The following is a 13,361-nucleotide window of genomic DNA, read 5'->3' as shown; positions in this document are numbered from 1 at the left end:
GTAACAGGTAAGTATGCAAATATTGGTGCAGAATAGTGAAATGATGTGGAATTGTTTAAGGAACAGCACTTCCTCTAGCCACAAACCACACAAACAAATTTGAACTTTTGGTGAAATCCGGGGAACGGGGTGGGGTGTCCAAATGACATGTAGCTAGTATTGTCCGGAGGCCCCTAACAAGTAACTATGTAAAATGTGTTGCAGATTGGTGAAACAGTGTGGAACACCCACCAACACATTTTGACTTGTGCTGAAGTCCGGGAAACAGGGAGAGGTGTCCAAATGTCATGTAGCCAATATTGTCTGCATGGTCCTAAAAGGAAACTAAGAACAATTTAGTGCAGATTGGTGAAACAGTGTGGAATTGTATAAGGAACAACACTTCGACAAGCCACAAACTCACAAATCCTGTCACAAATGAACAGACACATTTTGACTTTTATAAGTATAGAACACAATGCGTGACACTAAGCACATGGTAATGTTAGGTGCCTGCTTTTCCATTTTTCACATCATGCCCCTCTAGTCCTAGCACAGGAGCAGCAGAACTCCCATAAAAGGTAGGCATTTATTGAGCAATAATGTCACATTCCAAGGGCATTATCAAGTGGTAACACCCCACAGCCCAAGTTTGCTTGGGCCTTTAACGAGTGCCAATGGACATTAAAACATGCTATCGGCATGACGAGGCAGACATTATATGACTCTGCTCCTCAAGCAAAAAACAACTATTTTCTGATCTCATTCAACTTTATCTCCCCACCCTGACGAAGCCTGTGAACTCACCTATTCTGAGGCAGAGGTTGCTACTGGGCGCATTGGCTGGGATTTTAGCACAGCTTATTGCACGTTGTGCATCGAAAGAGATCCTCTCCTTCTCCTTGCTAACCTCAATCTGTATTAGCGCCACTGATAATCTTGGACCACTGAAGCTGTGTGCATCTAGAAATCATCCATCTCAGCATTGGTATAGTGATAAACTAAAATCTGTGGGACTGAAGGGAAGGAAAGCAGACAGTCAATTGTCCGGTGGACAAGGAGCTTCTGCGTCAACATACGGCTATCTATCATGCAGCGATCTGAAAGGATAAACATACTTATTTCATAACTAGTGTGGAATCTGCTATCAATCAGCGTAGGGCTCTAATCAATTTAGTTAGCTCTTTGTCCACAAATTCTTCTGTGCAAGTGGTATCACCCCTTCACATAGTCCTTGTAATTCACAATCAGAATTCTTAATTCAAAATCACTGATGTTGAAGACATGATTGCCTCCTGCAGTTTGAAGTTGTATCATTTGACACCTATAGAAGTGGCTGTCTCTTCTCATGGTCCACTTTTCCAGTTGTTCTAATGGAAGACATCATTACAGCTACTAAACAACTTAAATCGGCATTGCTTCCGATTCAACTCCTCTCTAGATTCTAAAGGAGATAATGTGAGATATTGCCGCCTAGGTAACCTGTGCTATTAATGACTTAGTTCCCTGTTGCTCTTCCTGCATGATTGTTGTTCTCTGGGCTTTTAGCGTGAAGATGCCTCCTGTGTACGTGTGCTCAATAGATACTGACATCAAAGTCATATTAGCTCTCAATGTCTTCTTCAGCTTTTGTATCGTCTGCCCTACCATCTTTTATCTGACCCTGCTAGTGTTACCTCTCGCTCTCCTTTTGATCTTCCCATCTTTGTCTCATTTAAGCTTCTACGGCTCCTTTCCTCTTTACCCTCCTCTTCTACTCTCCCCACCTTTGCCTTATCTGTCTGACCACCCCCTATACAACTGTGACTTTTCTGTTTCTCTCCAGTCTCCACACTTCTCTTTCCTCATGTTTGACTGCAATCCAGCAGTGGATGAAAACTTGCTTCTTTCATCTAACCTTTCAAAGATGGACATTTTTGTCTTTCCTTCTCCTTTGTCTGCTCTGTCACATTCTCTGTTAACCTTTTCAGATACCACCCGTAATCTGGGTGTTAACTTTCACTCTGCTCTTTTCTCACCATATTAAAATTATTGCTCACACCTGTCAGTTTCAATTACACAACATCCACAAGATTTGTCATCATGTGTCCTTTTCAGCTACTAAAATCCTTATTTATTCATTCATTTTCTCTCATCTTTTTTTACTGTTGGTCTTTGCTTCGTGGTCTTCCTGCTAACTAGCCTTCCCCACTTTGCTCCTTCTATTCATACTCCTCTTTCTCCTCCTCCACACTCATCTTTTCCCACAGCTATCCTTCCCCTTCTTGTCTCTCTCTTGAATCTTGTTTTCTTTTAATTTCGTATGCATTGCCTTCAAATCTCCTACAATCTTTCTCCAGACTACCGCTTAGTTGTCACATCTTTCTATTCTCCCTCATTCTTTTCACTCTCACTTCCTTTTTCTTCTTGCTGTGCCCAAGCCTCCCTGTGCCCCTCCCTGTTTTCAATATGTTGCCCTCCTTGCTCTGAGGTTTTGGAATTCCTTGCCTCTTTTAATTAGTTCTCCCACCCTGCCTGTTTTCTGTTTTAGACTTAAAACTTGTTTCGTCTTTCTTGACCTTCTTAATGCCATTTCATGATTTAGTGTCAATTTGCATTTTTACTCATGATTTGGCACTGCATGTTTTCTCTTGTTCAGTGCTTAGACGTAAGCGCATTATGAATAAATAAATAAATAAATAAATAAATAAATACACAATGTATCAAAATTCCACATAAAAAGGTTGGACAATATTGGGACAAGGGACTTGTACCTGCTGGTCAGTGTGTTGAACACAAATGACCCAGGGGACGAGACGAGAGAGACGACAGAGGAACTGGCTGCCACTTCACCAGAGGAATTAGTCGGGAACAGCAGCCCGACACACAAGGTTAGTTTAATTGTTTGTATTTTTTAAACAATGGCCATTGGCCATAGTTAATGTGTGCGAACATGGTGGCCAACGCTGGGTCCCGAGTTCTACAGTACACTGCAGAACTCGGGACCCGATGTTGGCCACCCCTAGTGGCACAGACCCCCGTCTCTGGAATTGCCAAAAGTCCTGCTTTTGCTCTGGGCTGTGTGAGAGGGGGTCCCACGAACAGTCTGGAGACAAATGAGGAATTTTGCAATCCTGGAGAAGGGCTCTGGCTGTCCGGCATCTTGCAGAGTAGAGTGCACTGTGCAGGATGCGTGACGTGCCAGAGATCACACTTTCATGTGAAGTTTAAACACTGGCCTGGGCAGTGCACTGCCCATAAATGCACAGTGTGCGTTTAAGTGCAGCATTAGAACACTGACCTAGGCACTGCACTGTGTATAAACGCACACTGCGCATTTAAGTGCAGTGCACTGCACCGGCAAAGTGAGGAGCTGCTTAGAGGCAGCTGGCCCGACCTGTGCAGGCTGTTCTGCACAGACGCGGGGCAAAAACGTTTTTTGACCCGTGTCTGTGCAGAGCAGCCCCTGCACTGGTTTGGCTGTTGGGATGCCTGTGTTGTTCGTTGACCTCATCCCTGCAACAGAAACAGGATGGATGGAGGGAGGTGGTCAACTACCAAGACAGCTATAAAGGCAGCCCAGCAAATGGAGACTGTCTGGGAATACCAGGTGCTGTAGGCATGTTTGTGTTCCATAATTACTAATTGTGCCACCTCTCTATTGCTTTTCAAATATGCTTATGATTCATAAGCACATTTGAAAAGCAATCGAGAAGTGGCAGTTACTAATTATGGAGCACATATGATGTCAACATAAATGTATCCCTTTTTAATGCGGAACTGTTGGACAACAACATGAGGGCTTGTCCTACTTATTTACACAGTATTAACATACAGGTAGTGTGTTCATGGGTTTTACATTTGCCCTCACAGCCAATGCAATAGAGAAGATGATGATTCCATCAAGAGGCTTAAGGGAAAGGCATGTTTGTGTTGCTTGTCGATGTTCTCCCCACCTCCCTGCAACAGAAACAGGATGGATGGAGTCAAGTTATCCTGCCAGACAAAGGAGTCCTGAATTGGCCCACAGGTCTTATATATCTTGTCTGATCAAGTGATGACCGTGGTATTAGGTTGGCAGTGGCTTTATGACTTAGCTAATTAAATGCAAATGCATAAGAGTCTTCATCCTCGCACCCATAGAGCCTGTGGCCACAGCACACTGAATATTCCTGATCTTGTGTTATCTTAAAGCTAAGCAGTGTAGGTCCTGATTATTACCTGAATGGGGGAATGCCTGGGAATGCCACGTGCTGTAGGCATTTCTTTAGTAATTGTGCCACATCTCAATTGCTTTTCAAATACGATTCATAAATAGTCTGTTGTATTATTTAAGACAGGTGTAATTATTGCAGGAAAATTGTTTAAGGGATGGCAGTCGCAAACTTTACCCAGTACTGCCTTAATGATGGAAGCATATTTGTACCCTTGTAGGAGATGGGCACATTCATGATTTACTGCTGCACAATGGCCCTGTGAAGTCTCAGCAACCTGGCAGCTCTGCTAGTAGAATATTGTGCGGGTTCTCCTCTGATAACTGCTTGTATCTTAAGTCTTTTTCTACAACTTTTATTGAAAATTGTGCTGGAAAAAGCACAATTTCCACTGCTCATTTAAAAATAATATTCCGAGAGAGCCCTCCAGATCCCCCTTTTCTAAGTCAGGCTCACTGCTGCTTCTCTGGAAAATAAATGTACACCCCACCACTTCAAAAGTTCACCAGCTGCCACTGTCCCCTTCCTTGGGAACCACACAGAAACTAGTTCTATCATGAGGTGGGCAGCCCTGAAACTGGCCCACTGGCCACTTGCTTCCCATTCTGAAAGTGTCCCCCATTCCCCAGTAATGTATTGCCCCTACCTGTTTGAGACACTGTAAATTAACTTCCCTTTGTGCCCACCTGCCATACACCCTATAACTTTCATCTTCCCTGACCTGGGAATCACCCAGACACTAGTTTTCCCGGTAATGTTCCTGGGTGTTGGCGTGCTCTAGAGGGGTGTAGCAACCACCCTATAAGTGGACAGAGGTCCTGGGCTTGTTTCTTTCTTTGGTGGCTGGCTGTGGTCTGCTGTCCGTAGGGGGGGTGAGGTAGGGCAGAGCTCAGCCCCTTCAACAGGTACAATGTCTTCACTTCTCCATCCTTCCGCTCTTTCGTCACCCAACCTGCTCTAATTTTCCACCAGTAGAGCTTCTGGCATCCCTGCCCTGCCCCCCTGCCTTTCACTCTCTCTCTGTCTCTCTGGCCTTCTCCCCCATACCCCTCTCTCTCTGTATCTGTGCTTCCCCCATGTCTCTCTGTATCTCTGTGCCCACCACTCACTCTCTACCTGTGGCTCTGTGCCTGCCCCTCTCTCTCCCGGTGTCTCTGTGCCTGACTCTCTCTCTGTCTCACTCTCTCTGTCACTCTCTGTGACTCTCTCTATGCCACTCTCTCTCTCTTTAATAAAGGTAACAAAAGGGGCAACCCTGGAACGGGCAGGACAATGGGCTGAGCGAACATATGAACAGGGGGTGGGGGGTGTCCTACCCACTAGTATTTCAATCTTTGCAATTATTTAATGCAGAAACATTTGTACCTTTGCATTAATCCAATGGGACAAGACCATCTCTGTTTCATAGGTATGCGGCCTAGAAATAAACATAGAAAACTGTTATATATGTGCAGCTCTTCATTATTAGGCTGTTACATTTTATTCTAGAGGTTTGTACATGTTCTAGATAAGTAAATCATCTGGCAGTGAGCCAGTTCAAACACAAAACATTAATGCCATTGTGAAAGCTCACAGTGTATTATGAGCACAAAATGGACCATAAAGCTGTTTGTCACTTTCAGCAGGGATGATCAAAATAGAAAATGGACCCGACTGGTCCCTGGATGCAATGTTTGTGGTCTTAAGCACTGCATGCAACAATAATCAACAAACAAGCACTTCATAAATTAAACATCATGAACATAATTACATATTATGTAATAGTGCTTTGTGTCAACCGTGTTGGATTGTATATTTGTTTGCTTCTTTGTCTCAATTCATCTATGCCCGGCAGAAGGATAACCTATGAGTAGGTTGAACCCTTGCATGTACTCTTTGTCATCTAGGAAAAATGCAGGTTCATTTCGTACTACCAGTCCTAAGGGGACCATGTTGACTCTGAGGTATTCTCGGAGGAAGTGCCTGTATACTTCCGTTCTAAAACACTTCTTCTTAAGATTCAGGAGATCATCCTCCGTGGCTGTGGAAGCTAGATGTTGTTGTGCTCCTTCCATGTATAGAACATGGTTGGACCTTGTATGATGTCATTGATTTGGTCATCAGAATAACTGAAGATATGCTCCATGGTGGTGCTAATGGGGGCAAGGAAAAGGGGGGGGGGGTGGTAAGCCAGGGTTCAGGGAAGGTGCTGGAAACAAGAAGGCAGGCATGGCACTGGTGTCCAAGTGAATAGGTAGCAAGGCAAACTTGCATATGACTACAATGTAGTGGTCCCTATTATAGCAGGCACTATATCTATAATAAAGGTAACAAAAGGGACATCCCTGGAACGGGGAGGACAATGGGCTGAGCGAACATATGAAGAGGGGGGTGTCTCTCTCTCACTTTGCCACTCTCTCTCTGCCAGACTCTTTGAGTGCTGCTCTCTCTGACTATCTCTCTGTGCCACTCTCCCTGAACCACTCTCTCATTGTACCACTCTCTCTGTGCTGCTCTCTCCCTTTCTTAGTACCACTCTCTCTGTCTTTCTCTGTGTCTCTCACTGTGCCACTCTCTGTAACACTCTCTCTGTGCCACTCTCTCTGGGCCACTTTCTGTGTGTGCCGCTCTCTGTGCCATTCTTTCTCTCTCTCTGTGCTGCTCTCTCTCTAAGCTTATCACTCTCTGTGTCACTCGATCTCTCAGTCTTACTCTCTCTTGCAATCTTTCTCTCTCTCTTCCTCTTGGTGTGACTAGCCAGTATGCATGCCATCAATGCCCTGCCTTGTGCCCACGGTCCAGTGAAAACAATCTTCCATGTCCTATGTACCTAATTTACTCTGCTAGCAATGAACCTACTTCTCTGATTGTAATCATTTGATTCCTGATGTTTGCAAATAATATGTTGCCTTCTTTTGTGTTCCAACTTTTCTGTGTAGCCTGCCTATTATTGTCAGAGGGGGGGCCCAGTGCGCATATACAATGCACCCTCGCCAGGGTCTGTTAACTCCCTCGGCCCAAACTGTGGCTATGCCTGGGGTCTCCCTCATGACCTCCCCCATATTGGCCTGACTCCCACTTTCACAGTTTTCTGGTGCCGTGAACCAGATCGAAAACGGGTTTAGCTCCCTGATCACATGAAGAGAACCTTAACGTATGCACTTTCTCTGACCAAACTCCCCCTGTTCTGGGGCCTGCATAACTCTCCTCAGTCCCATTTTCTGCCTTCTGCAACAGTCATTGCTATCTACGTGGATTATAACTTCCCCCTTTCCAGAATCTACGGACCAGATAACACCAGTCCCAAGGACGATGTGCACCTGCCCCACTAGCTGCCTGCTGCCTGTCTGCTGAAACAAGCAATAAGATAAGAATTGGATCACCAATCACACACACTGACATTGACAGCTTGTAGCTGTGAGGAGGGCTCCTAGTCTCTGAGGGGGATGGTAACACTGAGGGTAGGTCAGTGTACCCCTAAAGAGAAACCAGGTCCCGCTCCCACAGTTGGTGCATTGCCACTGTCAGAGGAGGACCTGCATACCCACACAACATCATACAATTGTACAGGCAAATTGTAGGGTGTACATTTCTGGAAATCTACCCAACTAGTCATAGCATCCATATCTCAACCCCAAATGTTACCATGTGTTCAGTTTTAACCCTCAGAGTTCCTCGGGAGGATGGGGGCACCTACCCAGTAACAAACTCACCTTCTAGGTCCATACTGGAGGGTGAACAAGGGTAGATGTGGCTCATTGCTCACCTTAGTGACCAGTCCACATAGAGCCTTATTTTAGAGCATGCTATCTGCCGCTTAATTCAGTTTACTAGCCTGCCTGAATCCGAGTACGAGTACTGAGTGGTTAGGTGGCATCTTAAAAGTAAGTAATTCTGTAGATACCTTTGAGTAGCGTGCCCTGGCACCCTTCATTTTGCTTTTCTGTGCGGCTGGAACCCTCACCCCACCAAAACGCTTCATTCAGTTTACTGGTACAAGAGCCACCTAGTCTGCACCAAACACATCTCCTACGCACTCACTAGGAGTGAACAAGACTAGTAGAGGGCCTGGCCCACCCACTTACCCATTATGATTGTGTCCATATCTTTGTTGTGACAGCCATGAATTTCTTTAGGACCATGAGAGTGGACCGCTAGAGATCATCTTTGCCTGAAACACTTTTGTGCAGAGTGCCCAACCTGCCTGCCTGCCTGAATCTGAGTAGTTTTCCAGATACACTTGGGAATTGTACCCAACACTCCTTTTGGAATTGGAACAGTAGCTGGGCATCACTGTGCCCCCTGTCCTGCAACAGTTTATCACCCAACCCCTTATGGACCTGGGAATGTGCATCTGTGAGTGCATGTGAGCGATTATGAGTGTGCTAGAGTAACTGTGGTTGATGGACTTGGATGCTAGGGACTCAGTGGTGCTGACCTATTTCCTGTAGCAATTTAGTATATGTCCTTAGAAAACATCCTTTTGCCTGTCAGAATGGAAAATTCTGCAAGCAAAGGAGTGAACCTTTCCCTGATTCCCCTGTGGACTTCACGGCTACTGTGCATGGCACGGATATTATCAGATGGATGCCAGTATGGCGTAAACAGACCAACCACCAGAACCTACTGGTCTGCCTCCTAGAAGGCTCCTTTGATGAGACTCACCTAGCCGTGGTGTGTGGGGTTCATAAAAGTAAGAAAGGGAACTCAGCAGTTAGACAGTGGGAGGCCTACAAGTTGTGGTCCCAGCAAACTGTGTCTGTGGCCAAAAAGAAGTGTCTGAAACAACAACTGACTCTAGAGAAACATTTATAACATCATGATATATATAAGCAGATGAGAAATGAACCCAGTTATAGTTGTGACTTCTATCTGTTCCCAGTGTTACCACCAGTAACCCCTTCTGCCCCAGAGGATGTCCTAGAATATTCTGTGCTTGCCCTTCCAGCCAGCTAGTTTGCTCATTTCACAGTCTCTGCTCCTTGTGTGTATTCTCCTTCTGCGTCATCCCCTGTCCAGATTATACATGCTCCCTATGGGGGCTAGTATGGGGCTTCTAGAGGTCAGCAAGGATTTAGAAGGGGAGGAAGAGGGAAAGGAGGAATTATTCATCACTCTGAACCCACAGTACTGTGGCTATCCAAACCCTCAAAACATGCCTCAACCTGTCCAGGCCAGTACCCACCCCCATCCAGATATTCATCCGAGTCCGGTCACCTCATGCATCTGTACCATTGCACCTATTGTACAGAATGGGGCAACTGGAAGTAAACTCGTCCTCAGCAGATTCAGCACAAGCAGAACAAGGCTACAACCTTTTCTGCTCTGGGTCAATCTGAGCTACCTGTACCATACCTGCATAGTACCTTTCAGCTCCCTGCTCAGCCTAGACCCCCCAGATCAGAATGCTGGTTCTAGCCAGCACCTCAGTTTAGGTAACTCTATGCCGATACCAATCACAATGCCTCTCACCCCTTGCCAGTAGTAAGAAAAGGCACAGTGCTTCTTCTAGCATCGCCTTGCAACCCTGGCCTCAGCACTAACAACAGAGTCCAATCCAGTTCCCTCAAGTTTGACGGGAACTGGAACCAGACAAAGTACCCCGGCACACCACTTCCTTGCCCTAGCCATCCCCTTCCCATGAAGTGGCCCCTCACCTCTACGGAGCAGCCCATGTAGGTAACAGGTGTGCCGGGATGCTGGTGGACACAGGAACAACCTTCAGCACACCTGGGCTGGGGTAGTTCCTGGATGCCCCAGTATGTGGCCGGACTGTCACAGCTGTAGGAATAGAGGGCATCCAATATAAGGTGCCTGCATCATTATAGTGCACTACGTCCTCTGGTCTTCTACAACATGTGACCCTGCCCTACCATTTTGTTTGCACAATGTTTTTCTGTCTCCCTGGTTCATTATCCCCAATTTACCAGTACAAGATCCTGTAGCAAAACATACACCATTGCTTCTCAAACTGCAGGCTACCCTAGGGACAACATGTAATATAAAGCTTTGGGAAAACAGAAAGAAGAATGGTGAGCTACACACTGGAAAACATGTGCACACTGACAGCCATATGATGGCCAGGTGCATTGTTGCTTGCCCTCATGTACAGGAGAGGTGTGCCCAGCCACTTGCTTGTCTCTCTCCATTTGAGATCCTGATGGCAAGATCAATGTCCCTGACAGCTGCAGCTGCTCCATCTGTGAACAGGTTGCCTTTGGCACTGACTGATGATCATGTTCTGGCATATTTCAAACACCTTACTTCAGTCATGAGACAGATTTACCGCCAGGTCAGCAAGGCACAACCAATGCCAGGCCAGCAAAGATTGCATTTAGTGCAGGAGGGAGAGCTAGGAAACTGCACCCAGATCATGGATAATTGTATTTAACCAACATCTGCCCCAACCCCACTTGGAAACGCTGCCAGCATGGGAACAATATATCTTCTCTCATCACAGGGACATGACCATTGATATTTGAACATCAATATATACTTTTGTTAACTTTAACATTTTTGGAAGTGTGATTGTTTTATTTGTTTTTATTCTAGTCTCTTGAACTGTAATTTTGTTGGACAGCATTTTGCAAATTTTTTGATCTTTTTGAATGATATTATTTTTTTCAAATTTCAAGTTTTTTAATAAAAATTTTGACATTTCATTATTTTTTTATAAATTTTGATTTGTGTATTTTAATACTTTTACATTTTAATATTTTATATTATATATTTTGTTTAATTTTGGATTTTGTTTTAAGCTTTATCTCTTTTAAAACCGGTATTGTTTTAAGTTTTATTTTTTATTGCTGGCATTCATGAGTTGCACATTTGAAATATTGTATGTTTGGCGATCGACCTGCATTTGAGGTGTAACAATTCCACTTTTGAATGTCCTCTAGTATCTCAGTGTGACCATAATGCAGCTACAGAGCACCAGCCTTGACTTTCAACTTTCATCATTGCACTATGTCATCGTCCTGCCTTTTTGTGCCCGCTTTTATCTAGTGAATGTTTAATCTGCTCCCTGAAGGCCTTGAAGGACAGATAGACTCTGAGCTCATCTGCACATGCTCTGCTTCAACCGGGTGTTCTTGCTTCTGGTGGGTCCACAAAGCTAATCTTTAAATGTCTAATATCAGTCAGTTAATTTTTGTGCTGCTCCCGCTGTTCCCATTTCCTGCATTAACGGACCACCAAGAGAACTCTTTCCTCCAGATCTGCCATTTGGCGGCCCACAAACTCCATGACAACCAACTGCGGGCTCTGTACCCATATGCCCCCCATCAGGATGCACAGTTCCTGCTCCAGGCCGTACCTGCCCGTGCCACTGCATCCATTCCTACGCCATTCCGGGAAGCCCAATGCACACCTGGAAAAAGTGTCTCTAATTGTGTGGCAAAAGGTCACCTTCCCTGTGTGATTTGAGTGGAAAAACAAAAAAGGGACAGAAGGTGTGTGTCAATTCACGGTGCTCCGGTCGCATGAGCACCCGTGGTTATGAAGAAAATAGCTAGGTCTAACATAGACTGCCATGAAGACCCAGCAAACTGTACTTCTTCTCCCGTTAAGAACGCCCCAACTAACTTGTCAACAATACAGCCCCCCATACCTTACATTGCCTGCCAGGTATGGAAGCTACTCATACCTAAGTGTCAGCCAATAGACACCTGATTTGCACCTGAAGACCTATCTTTGGTCTGCGGCAGCAAGGCCTACCAGCAGCTGCCTAAAATTAGGAATGGTAGCTGTGCCCTGGGCCACATGGTGCCCGCCACCAGAATCACAAAAGAAAGACCTCCCAGCAAAATCAAAAATGCCTGTGAACTACAACAAGCCCATGAACACTTACACTCCTCTGATGGATGCACAGCTGTATGGCACCACATTAATAACCCAGATGGGTGTTATGAGAGTAGGATGGGCTTTATATCGGTTCCAGACAATTCTGAAAATGGTGCTGTCTCACTGGGAACACTGGCCACTGAGCAGAGAGAGTTGAGAATTTGTCTCAAAGCCAACAACCTAGCATTGGCTTCCCATGGCAGAGTGTGTGTACGTATTGGGTCAGAGTAGAGTATATTTATTCCATATTCTTCTGATGAAATATTTGACTGTGCCCCTCACCTCACCTCTCATGGGGCCAGCCCCAAGGATACATCCAAATACCTTCTGAATGGGATACAAGACTGGTTCAGCTCCTTTGGGGGAAAACTGCTTCCATATTTCATGTTGGCTGGTCGGGGGTTTGGGGTGCATGCTTCCACAAACGTTCATCTGCAAACTACTCTGATTCCTCATATCAAACTCTTGTCATAACCCTGAACCCTACTTCACCATAGCTCATATCCCCCTCACATCCTAGAATCTGGACTCCTTGAACAATTAACTTTACAGTCATGGAAAGAGGTGTGATACTGGTCCCCAGCCCAGTTTTTTGTTTACTGTGTGTTTCCTGTATTTTTTTATAATTGTTAATGTATTACATGATGTTTCATTTCTCGCTGTATTCAATGTATTGCATGACTTTGTTTTCCCAAATTAGTTTTTCTCTGTGTCCCCTGCACTGTGGGGGGTGGGGGTTCAAGCTGTTGCTCAGGTGCAGCCTGGGACTGGACCCTTTCAATTCTTCCTCCCAACTGGCCCACACCCTGTATTTTCTCTCTCCCTGAACCCTCCAAATCCAGTTCCACTGGTTGTGTCCATCATGGGTGGGTTTGGTGGATTGGGACCAAGCTGGGCCCTTTCATCTCTTCCATCTGCTTTGAACAATATGATTTTCAGCTCCCCTTCCTTGTGGGCCACACAGAAAGTTGTTCTCCCCTGGGGGAGCATATTGGAGGGGCCTCTGGAAGGCCACTTGTACCATACCCTGTAATTATCCTCCCCTCTTTCAGGACACCAAACTGGCCCACTGACCACTTGCAGCTCTTTTTGGGAACCTCCTCCATTCCCCAGTCATCTATTGTCCCTGCCTGCCTGACACCCAGTAATTAACCTCCCCTTTGTGCCAATCTCGCCTGTGCTGGGAATAACACATATAATAGTTCCCCTGGGCTTGCTCTCTTTTTTTGGTTACTGGTGGTGGTGTGCTGACAAGGGGGCAGGGCAGAGGTACTTCAACAGGTACTCTGTCATACCTTCTCCATCCTTCCCCTCTCTTTCTGCCCCAATCTTCTCAATGTTTCCACCAGTAGGGCTCCTGGCATCTTT

Source organism: Ambystoma mexicanum, chromosome 10 (assembly GCF_040938575.1).
Source record: "Ambystoma mexicanum isolate Mex_15411 chromosome 10, UKY_AmexF1_1, whole genome shotgun sequence".
In the NCBI taxonomy this organism is placed as follows: domain Eukaryota; kingdom Metazoa; phylum Chordata; class Amphibia; order Caudata; family Ambystomatidae; genus Ambystoma; species Ambystoma mexicanum.
Note: the sequence above shows the minus strand (reverse complement) of the source record.